Here is an 11,038-nt window from a genome sequence, read left to right on the forward strand (position 1 = left end):
TTAATTTAGGGAAGGGTGAAAGTAATAAAGCTCATGACATCATTTCTATGAGACTGATACCATTAGTGTGTATTTTAAGTAATGAGGTTATCATTCCCATTTTGTAGATAAAGCCATTGAGGATCAAGGTCATTAAAAGATGTTGTTAGGACCACCTATTTGAGTTTTGACTTATTTGACTACCTGAGATAACTGCAGAATATTTGAGAGTATGAATCTCTAGAACCTCTCTGTAGTCTACAATTTTGGGGGGTGAGTCAAGTGCCCACAAACACTGAAATAATCAAATATATGTATATCATACCTATATATCAAAATAAAGTGGATTTTAGATTGTTTAATCTATCTGTATTAATATAAGGGAAGATATTTGTCAAACTATAATGCTATGTCAATTTCTGGAAAGATTCTTCACATTAAAAATGTGTTTCTTTCTGACTTTCTTTCTTTCTTTCTTTCTTTCTTTCTTTCTTCCTTTCTTTCCTTTCTTAATGCTCAAGAAAATGATAGGGATAAAAATGATAGAACTCATCAATCAGTCTCCAAATGTAGCTTCACAACCTCTGGGCTAACATGTCTTTCACAGACCTCAGAAGTTTGTTGATACTTCTTTTCCAAGAAAGTTCCAGGGATACTGAAAGGGGGAACCCAAGGCCAACAAACTTCTCTGCAAGCTTTCTGGAAGACACTAGAAGTAGAGAATATGATGAGGTGATGATGGCCAGCATCTTAGTTGCTTTAATTTAAACTTGGAGAAATTCTAGGGAAGAAAATAAACCTATTCTAGAATAGTAAGATATAATCTATCGAACTTAAATGAAAGCACCACACTTTAATCTATAAACTATTTCAAGTATCAAAACAGTAAGGGGTCTTTATTCAGTTCTTCTGTGTCTCTTCAAAATTAGATTTTATCTTTTGATGCCAGGAAATACCAATTTCTCTCACTCTCTCTCTCTTCCCCCAATTTCTCTTAATTTAATAATGTTTGTTCTTTTGAGGTGGGGCAGGGGGAGTTGGGGGACTACCTCAAGGCTAGTAATTTGGAATTTTTATATTTGGCTATTATAATTTTTGTTTCCTGACTTCTACAATAATACTCTCATATTCTACATATAAAGTTCCTAATGCAAGGTCAAATATCCAGAAAACCTGACTTTTCATTTACTTTTATCTCTTTTATTAAATATTATTGACTACTTACTCCTTTTATTATGCTGACCTCTTTGAATCAATATTGTACCAGGCTATTGTCCTATCAGCTGGTATTTATAGTATAGAAGATGTCCAAAGGTAAGAGCAAAATCTTCTCTGGAAAACATGTAATTTAATACCACTCCTATAGAGAAAGAACCTATTAATTTCATAAAGAGTATCCAAATATATTAATAGGATTATAACTAATCCCATAATTATATCTTTGGGTAGAAGCAAGGAAAAATAGTCAATTCCATAGACACAAACAGAAAAAGGTCAATATCTAGTTTAATTTTCATGTTTTCAAGTTCATTGCTATTATAAACTGTTGAATTCTATCAATGTCTTAACTTTTCAAGATTTAAAAAGTGAAATCTCATCAATTCAGGGCTTTTTAAATTATACTTCAAAAAGTTAATATCCATCTATTAGATTATATATATATATATATGTATATATATGTATACATATATATACATATATATATATACATACATATATACACATATATACATATATATATAGTAGACACATTAGGTTCTTCATCACATAACAGAAAATAAATATTTAAAAAAGAGAACACTCAGTTATATGTTTAATCAAGCAAGGAATGTGGAAAACGCAGTTCCCTATGGACAGAAGAGTTTACCTAGCCTCTGGAGTCTTAAGGCATGAATCAAATCATACTGTTTTATTTTTTTATTTTTTAAATTATTTTTTAAACCTTTATTCATTTTTGAGAGGGAGAGAGAGACAGAGTGCTAGCAGGTGTGGGGCAGAGAGAGAGGTAGACACAGAATCTGAAGTAGGCTCCAAGCTCTGAGCTATCAGCACAGAGCTCAATGCAGGGTTCGAACTCATGAACCATGATGGTGACCTGAGCCGAAGTCAGATGCTCAACCAACTGAGCCACCCAGGCACCCCAACCATACTGTTTTAAAGCTGAAATTTGAGTCAATCAAGCAAAAATGCAAAGGAAAAGCAGAGAAAAATACACAACATCTATAAACAGGAATCATTTTATGGGCCTAACTTTTCTCCCTAAATAGCTTTATGATCTTAGATAATTTAATTAAGATCTCAGCTTTACCACTGGACAAAATTATAAAAGGATATACAATGTATTTTTCCAAAATATATAACAAAAGGAAACAATGTAAACACCCGTTTAAAATGTTTTTTCAGTTAATTTTTAATTACCTTTATATGAATTGCTTTATTATAATACCATACATGTTATTAAATTACATGGATTATATAGATTAGATTCCCAAAGAGTTTATAATCTCAGATTAGTTCACAAAAAAACATTTTACCCATCATCCACTTGTTCTGAGTTCTTTCTCTGTTTAGCACTTATCACCCCCTACATACTAAAATTTAAGATCCATTAGAGCAGGGACATAAGTGGTTTTTGCTCATTGTTTTTTCTTTTGCATAGATTTATGGATAAAATATTGTTATTGAGTGAAATACATCATTTGGAATTCCCTAGATTATGCTCCAGTAACTAAAACCTACAAGTCCTTATTAAACAACAGGCACAAAAATGTATTAAAATTTTGTTAATATTCCTTCAGTACTTTAGAATGCAACTGCATTTGGATAGGGCCTTTAAAGAGATAATCTCCCACCTTCAGAGTTTTTTTTTTTTTCCCATACACTAGCAACGAACAATCCAAAAATGAAATTAAGAAACAAATTCCATGCACAATAGTATCAAAAAGAATAAAATGCTTACGTATACATTTAACCAAAAAGTGTAATACCTGTACACTGAATAATATAAAATATTACTAAAAGAAAATGAAGGTCTAATGGAAAAACATCCTGTATTCATGGATTGAAAGCTTTAATTTTTAGGATAATGTATTACCTAAGTTGATTCATGCATTCAGGGCAGTTCTATCAAAATCCCAGCTGCCTTTTTGAAGAAATTTATAAGTATATCCTAAAATTCATACAGATGCAAAAAAAAAAAAAGTATCTAGAAAAGTCAAAACAATCTTGGAAAGAAGAAAATTGGAGGATTCATACTTCCCAATTCCAAAACTTACTAAAAAACTACAGTAATCAAAACAGTGTGATACTAGCATAGGGACAGATATATAGACCAATGGAACAAAATTGAAAGTCCAGAAATACATTCATAAATTTTGTTCAGTTTATGTCTGACAAGGTTTTCAAGATAATTTACTGCACACTGAATGTTTGTATTCCCATAAAATTTATATATTGAAACTTAATCCCCAAGGTGATAGTATTTGGAAGTGTGGCTTTTGGGAGGTGGTTAGACCACCAAGGCACAGACCTCGTGAATGGAAGTAGTCCCCTTATAATAGACACCCCAGAGAGCTCCCTTGTCCTTTCTACCATATGAGGTTCCAGGGACAATGGCAGTCTATTAACCAAAAAGTAGACTGTCATCAAACAATGAATCTGCTAACACATTCATCTTGGACCTCCCAGCCTCCAGCAACATAATGAAGTTTTGATGTCCATAAACCACCCTGTCTATGATATTTTTATAGCTTCCCAAACAGACTAAGATATAATTTAATGGGGGAAAAATAGTTTTTATAGCAAATGGTGATGGGGCCACTAGATATCCCCATGCAAAAGAACAAAGTTAGATCCCAACCTCACAATACACACAAAATTTAAATAAAAATGGATCAAAGAGCTACATTTAAGAGATAAAACTATAAAACTTCTGAATTTTTTTAATTTTTATTTATTTTGGGGGGAGAGAGAAAGAGTGCAAGCAGGGAGGGGGCAGAAAGAGAGGAAGACACAGAATTTGAAGCAGGCTCCAGTCTCTGAGCTGTCAGCACAGAGCTTGATGCGGGGCTCAAACTCATGGACTGCAAGATCATGACCTGAGCTGAAGTGGAATGCTTAATAGACTGAGCCACCCAGGAACCCCAAAACTATGAAACTTTTGGAAGAATACATATATATTTTCAAAAATTTGGACTACACAATTGCTTCTTAAATATGACATGAAAAAAACAAACAAACATAGATAAATTGGACATCATCAAAATTAAAACCTTTTGTTCTTCAAAAGACAATCTGAGAAAAGTGAAAAGACAACTCCAAGAATCAAAGAAATATTTGCAAATCATATGTCTGATAAGGCTCTGACACAATATATAAAGAACTATCATAACTCAATGATAAAAAATAAGTAACCCAATTAAAATGGATTTGAGGGGCACCTGGGTGGCTCAGTCGGTTAGGCATCCAACTTCGGCTCAGGTCACAATCTCAGGACCTGTGAGTTTGAGCCTCGCATCAGGCTCTAGATTCTGTGTCTCTTTCTCTCTGCCTCTTCCCCACTTGTGCTCTCTCTCTCTCTCTCTCTCTCTTGCTCAAAAATAAATAAACATTAAAAAATTTAAAAATGGATTTGAATAGCTATTTCTCCACAAAAGATGTACATGGCAAGTCAGCACATGAAAAATGCTTAATGCCATTAGTTATTAGGGAAATATAAATCAAAACCATAATGTAGTACCATTTCACACACTAGGAGAGCTATTATCAAAAGGCAAACAATAATATATCTTGGATGTAGAGAAATTGACATCCATTTTAGATGTCATCCATTTTAGAATAAGATCCATTTTAGAAAATAGTCTGATAATTCCTCAAAAGATTAAACAGAGTTACCACATGATCTAGCAAATCTATTCCCAGGTACATAGCTGAGATTTGTAAAGATATGCCACAACACACACACATAAAACAAACAAGAAAAACCAAACAAACAAACAAAAAACTTGTACATGAATATTCATAAGGGCATTACTTAATGTAGCCAAAATGTAGAAACACCCCAAACTTCATCAAGTGCTAAAGGGCTAAACAAAATTCGGTATATCCATGTAATGGAATATTATTCAGCTATACAGAAAAAGAATAGGGTGCCTAGGTGGCTCAGTTGGTTAAGTGTCTGACTCTTGGTTTCAGCTCAGGTCATGATCTCACGGTTCGTGAGTTTGCGCTCCGCATCTGGCCCTGTGTTGATAGTGTGGAGCCTGCTTGGGATTCTCTCTCCCTCTTTCTCTACCACTTCCCGCTTGCACATGGTCTCTCTCTCTCTCTCTCTCTCTCTCTCTCTCTCTCTCTCTCTCAGAAAAAAATAAACATTAAAAAAAAAGAAAACAATGACTCATGCTACAACATGAAGAACCTTTAAAAAATCATGCACAGTGGAAGAAGCTGGACAAACAAGGCCATATATTGTATGGTTCCAATTATACAAAATATACAAAATAGGGATATCCATAGAAAGAGGTAATTATTTTCATATTGCCTTTCTATCATCAGAGAATGAGAAAATGATTAGCAATAGTCATTTTTAAAGGTTATCAACTAAGAAGTCTCAGGGAGAAATGTTACACAAGTTGTTTTGTTTCTCATGTTGTATTATTCTATAGAAAACTGGAAATACAGAGCGAAGCATTTCAAATGGTGAAAATACTGCATTCAAAGAACACAAAAGGAACTGGATTAATAGGGATGCTCAGTTTTTAGTTAGCTGACTAGTTACCTCAGATATGGGAAGTTTTAAAAAATGCAGATACCTGGACCTAACTCAAGAGTTAATGACTTACACCTGACATAAGAAGTTATGATAGGAGGGTCCTGGAAATTTCCATCTCTGAAAATGTTTCTGGGTATTTCTAACATACCAGAATACATAGGAATCAGTTCTATAACCAGCCTGCTGGAGGGCAGGGACTTTCTTTACTCATATGTTTACCTTTCAAAACCGAGTCCAGAGCAGTTTTCCAATAGATGGTGAGCTAAAACCCTCATTGTAACTGAATATAACTCACCCATAATTTAATTACCAGGGTCAAATTTCATCAAGGACTTTGGCCATGAATAACTCTTTAATACTCAAGTTACTAAACGGGCAGCCAATTGCAAACTTTCTAGTAATCCTATCAAATTACTCAATTTTTTTGTTTTTTATGAGCAAACTATGTTGGTTTGGCTTTCTTTTTCAGATCTAAGTCTGAGCATCTGTATACCTTATTAATGCCATTACCTTCCATATTTCAATGCAAGACATTTTATGGGAACCTGCCATTAACAGTATAAAAACTAATTGCAAGTTGTATGCTACATTAATTCTCCCCATAAACAAACATCCAAGAAGTGAAACATCTGCTAATAGAGAACTGATCATTTTATCCACATACCTGCCAAGACAGATGGAAGGCACCTCAGACAGAATTTTGATAAGTGGAAGATTACAAGCTAAAACACACTTTTGTAAGCTCTTGACAAGTTCCATGTGAACTGTCACATTTACACCTTCAGGTGCCACTTTCCTACATTAGCTCACCTTTGTATTTGAACTCATATTGTATTTCCTGGTGAACTATGGATATTTTAGGTAAAGGACATGCCTGTGTGATGACTGCAATCCATACCAAACACACAGCTTTGATTGTTACACTCCTGGGCTAATAGTTGTCTGAAGACATCACCTGGTCCCTCCTCCAGTCTTTACATTGGTAAAAGTCTAGTTCAACTGAGATGATTGGCTCTCTCTTCTCCTCCCTGGATACTTCAAATATACATTCTTTACCTGTTCTTTTCGATACTCTTGAGTATTCTCCAAAGATTAAATCCCATGTACAACCTGACTCAGATTAAGGGGCTTCCTGACAAGTAAGTGCCCTATAATTGTTTTCTAGGCCATGTTAGAGCAAACAGAATGATAATCCCCTCTCAATGGAAAAGGAGAATAAGTTATTTATGTCACTGTTTCCCTTTTTATCATTGGAAACCTAAGGAAAGTAATATGAGGCTAAGTCTATTCATGTTTTTAGCTTGACAAATTTGTCTATTATTTCTCTTTCCAACAACTGTTAATAGTTTTGCCTGACTTTTTTCCCCCTTATAGGATTGAGTAATTTAGGGAAAATGGCTGAACTGGTTGTTGATAGATACATGAAGTTGCAAGGGTAAAAGGTAAAGGATAAATTAGGAATTTTACAAATGTCATTCAACCATTCTAAGCATAACAGCAATTGAAAAGGCAAAAATAGGGTATTGAGGAGGGCACCTTTTGGGATGAGCACTGGGTGTTGTATGGAAACCAATTTGACAATAAATTTCATATATTGAAAAAAAAAAAAAAAAAAGAAAAGGCAAAAATACCCAAACAGTGACTAATTATTGAGAGCTGGCTTGAATTAGTTGAACGTCATAGAATACACATATACCCATATGCTGCTTACCAAACAACACATGCTCTTCCTCCATGCCCAGTCTTCTTGCAGTGGTGTCCATGTAACCAGCTCTTGCCAGTTGTTTCTGAAAGAAAGTGACACGTCTCTCTTTTTCGTACTTAGTTTGCCACCACATGACTAACTCTGGTTAACAGAATGAGAACAATAATGGTCTGCATTCCTCATAGTCAAAGAACCAGTATTCCCTCTTCATCTCTTTTTTCCCCTATTGCAAGGATACAGAAGCCAAGTGTTCCAAGTGGTACAAGCTTTTAAGACAGAGAATCATAGCCTGACCCACAATGGACTCTGAATGACTGAGAGAGAATGCTTTGTTACTTAATCCATTCAGGTTTTATGATTTATTTTTAACCTCATCATAGATTGGTCTATTTTCATTAATTAAATGGTCTTTTTTAACACCATGCTTTGATTCCTTAGTAACTACCATATTTTCTAGAGTGTAGCACTCACATGTGATCTGCAGACTTGTGCTGAAACAAAAGCTGAATGTCACAGTTAGTAACCACATAAATATAGAAACTGAGAGTAAGATTATAGATACTTTATACAGCAACTGAATATTTCCATGATATCTTAATGTGTGATCATGTTTCTAGAGATTTATTTTCATTGTATTTCACATAATTTATTGTATTATATTCAGTTGTATTGTTCCATGACTGATTTCAGGAATAACAAGGAAAGTGGCCTCTATAACCAATCAGGCACTTGAAAATGTTCAATGAAGGAATTAAAATGCTCGTGTTCTTTATATAGAAGACAGATAGTTTGACTTATTTTAAAATGAAATTTATCATTTTTGGTAAATCTGATGTATACTTAACTAATGTAAATAATATATTGGAAAACACATACAAGAAAACAAAAGTCGCCAAAATTTCATTATCATTAACATTTTGGTGAATTCTAGATATCAACCTATATGCAACTGCAGTCTTTCAAGAATATATATAATTAGATTATAGTAGACACATTTCTGCAATATTCCTTTTCAGTCAAATATACATCATGAACAAATTTACATGTCAATAACTTCAATTTTACTCCTCATTATTGATGCATACCTACCTACACTGTATACACATACCATAGTTTTTTTTATCCAGTCCCTCATCAACACAAATTTTGGTTATTCCAACCATTTATCTGTGGCAAATGGCAAATTTCATAAACATGCTTATGAATACATATGTTCACATACATAGGATGTTCCTTAGGGTAAATTGCACAGGATCCCTGAAAATGGGTATGTCTATCTCACAGATAGTACGGATTTATGATCTTTTGAACAAGGCCCATTTCTTGACCACTAAATCAAACTCAGTATTAAAAAAAAAATCCTCACATTTTACATAGTAGGGATCCATTTTCTTTTCCTACTCATAGAGGTAACACAGTTCCTAAGGCCTGCATACATGTGATATGGAATGGACTGCAATTACTGTAATTTACTATTATATTATTGGGAACAAGCCAAGGACAAACCCAGCTGGCCAGTAAGGCCTGCAGAACCATTCTCTTGGACGGTTATAAGTATATGAATTGGATAGTGGCTGTTTTGTATCTCTCCCTCGGCCAGCAGGTGTAATGGGATGAGACTAAATGTTCCTTGGTGAGCCCATACTTTTATGATCCATCTGTTCAAGTAGGAAGGAATGAGGCAGGTGGGATTCTTCATGCTACAATAGGACCTAGATAGAGGCAAATGGAAATAATGATTTTCATAATCTTTGCAGAGCTATAACTCATAGTTTGTAATTCATATTAAAATTACGTTCCCACTGTCATGAAAGCTATGACTAAGGAAGGGTGAATTTTAAAACAAAATTCTTTACCTTTAATATATCACATTTTTTCGTGAACCTTTTCACCGGTGGCGTCTGGGGCCCTGCGGAGGCCTACCTGGCGCAGCAGAGCACTAGGAGGGTGGGTCCGCACAGCTGCGCTACAGCTCCTGCTGGGAGATGTGGCTGGGCAGCCACAGCCGAAGGCAGCCGGGTCCTCGTGGGGTCACGCACGTGCACCGCGACGCCGCGAGAACGTGGAGCCTAACTGGCCTCAAGCCGCCCCAGAACTCAGCGCAGCTGGAGGAGTGAAGCGCGCAGCACTAGCGTGCGTCCTGCCGCACGAGCGGCCGGACCTGCGCATGAGCTGTGGCAACCAGAGCGCGCAGCTTTACCTGCACCTGGCGGGGCCCTGGCTCCAAAGAGGAAGGGCGGTAGGTTTTGCTGAGGAGCCTTATTATCCGTGGTTCGACATGGAGCTCTATGAAGGTGGAGACCAGTGCCAACAAAAGCTTCATGCTACGGGGCACAGGCACCACTGCATTCCGGCACAAAATCCATATCATGCCCAGTAACCTAAAGCCAGGTAACATCGTCATCATGGAGACGCCTGGCACTCCCCATCCGTAAGGTAGCCGGTTTTGGACCACACAAGGTCTGTACTGGCTGGCTCCCGCGAGGCAAAGAGGGCGATCAAGACAACAATAAGGTGAATGTACATGAATCCCACCTGTCCTCAGCCTACGGCTCAGACTTCTACAGGGCTCCTGAACTCTGGAACAGGCGCTAGACAGCCAAGGCCGACATCTTTATCCTGGGCATTAACACCTGGGCAAAGAATCACTTTCAATGCCTCTGAGACCAAGAAGGAGCTCTTGAGAACCTGTATCAAACAAGGGACCGAGATAGACTTTGTTGGTGAATTGCCACTTGAAACCCAAAGATGGAGTTGCACATCTTTCACAACATAGGACTTGAATGTCTGAGGGAATCAAATAGCTTTTGAAAGGTATGTTAGCCGCTAACCCACAGGACAGGCCGGATGTCTTTGAACTTGAAACCAGACTGGACCAGGTCACGTGTGCTGCTCAAAATTCAGGACAAGCATCTGGAATGTTTTTAAACTAGGTGAGTGTACTTTTTGTTCTGCACACACCTTTCCAGCACTGGATATTTCATCCTGGGCCCTGGAGTGGGCCGGGTGGAGCTGGGGAGAGACGGCGGGGCTGGAAAGAACTAAGTGTTTGTTATCAGAGTTTCCCTCTAAATTTCCTTGAGATATGTGGGATAATTTAACTATGAATTGGAAGGTCTTCTGAAGCATTTTCTGAGTAGGGGTGGCATTTGAGGTGACTCTTAAGTTTCATAGAAACATTTCATCTTCAATTAATGATTACTGTAGAATCTGCAAGAAAAATAATAATAAAGCCTGGTTAGTTCATTTGACTTGAAGAACAACTTTTAAGTTAAAATGTCAGGAATTAGGGGCGCCTAGGTTACCTGGTTAAGGGTTCCGACTTCGGCTCAGGTCAGGATCTTGCGGTTTGTGAGCTGCACATTGGGCTCCGTGCTGACAGCTCAGAGCCTGGAGCCTGCTTCAGATTCTGTGTCTCCCTCTCTCTCTTTGCCTCTCCCCTGCTCAAGCTCTCTCTCTCTCTTTCTCTCTCTCTCTCAGGAAAAAAAAAAAAAATTAAAAACATGATCAGGAATTATTTTCCTCTTGAAATGGAAAAAGACATTTTTTTCCCCTTAAGTTGTATAGCTCTCTGGATTGTTTCC

At 36.7% G+C, this 11,038-nt stretch overlaps 1 pseudogene; it reads left to right on the forward strand.

Moving 5' to 3' along the window:
* The first annotated feature begins 1,283 nt into the window (after positions 1 to 1,283).
* On the forward strand, positions 1,284 to 10,387 carry LOC125936036 (serine/threonine-protein kinase 35-like; annotated as a pseudogene).
* Positions 10,388 to 11,038: the final 651 nt, after the last annotated feature.

Source organism: Panthera uncia, assembly GCF_023721935.1.
Source record: "Panthera uncia isolate 11264 chromosome A3 unlocalized genomic scaffold, Puncia_PCG_1.0 HiC_scaffold_11, whole genome shotgun sequence".
NCBI lineage: Eukaryota > Metazoa > Chordata > Mammalia > Carnivora > Felidae > Panthera > Panthera uncia.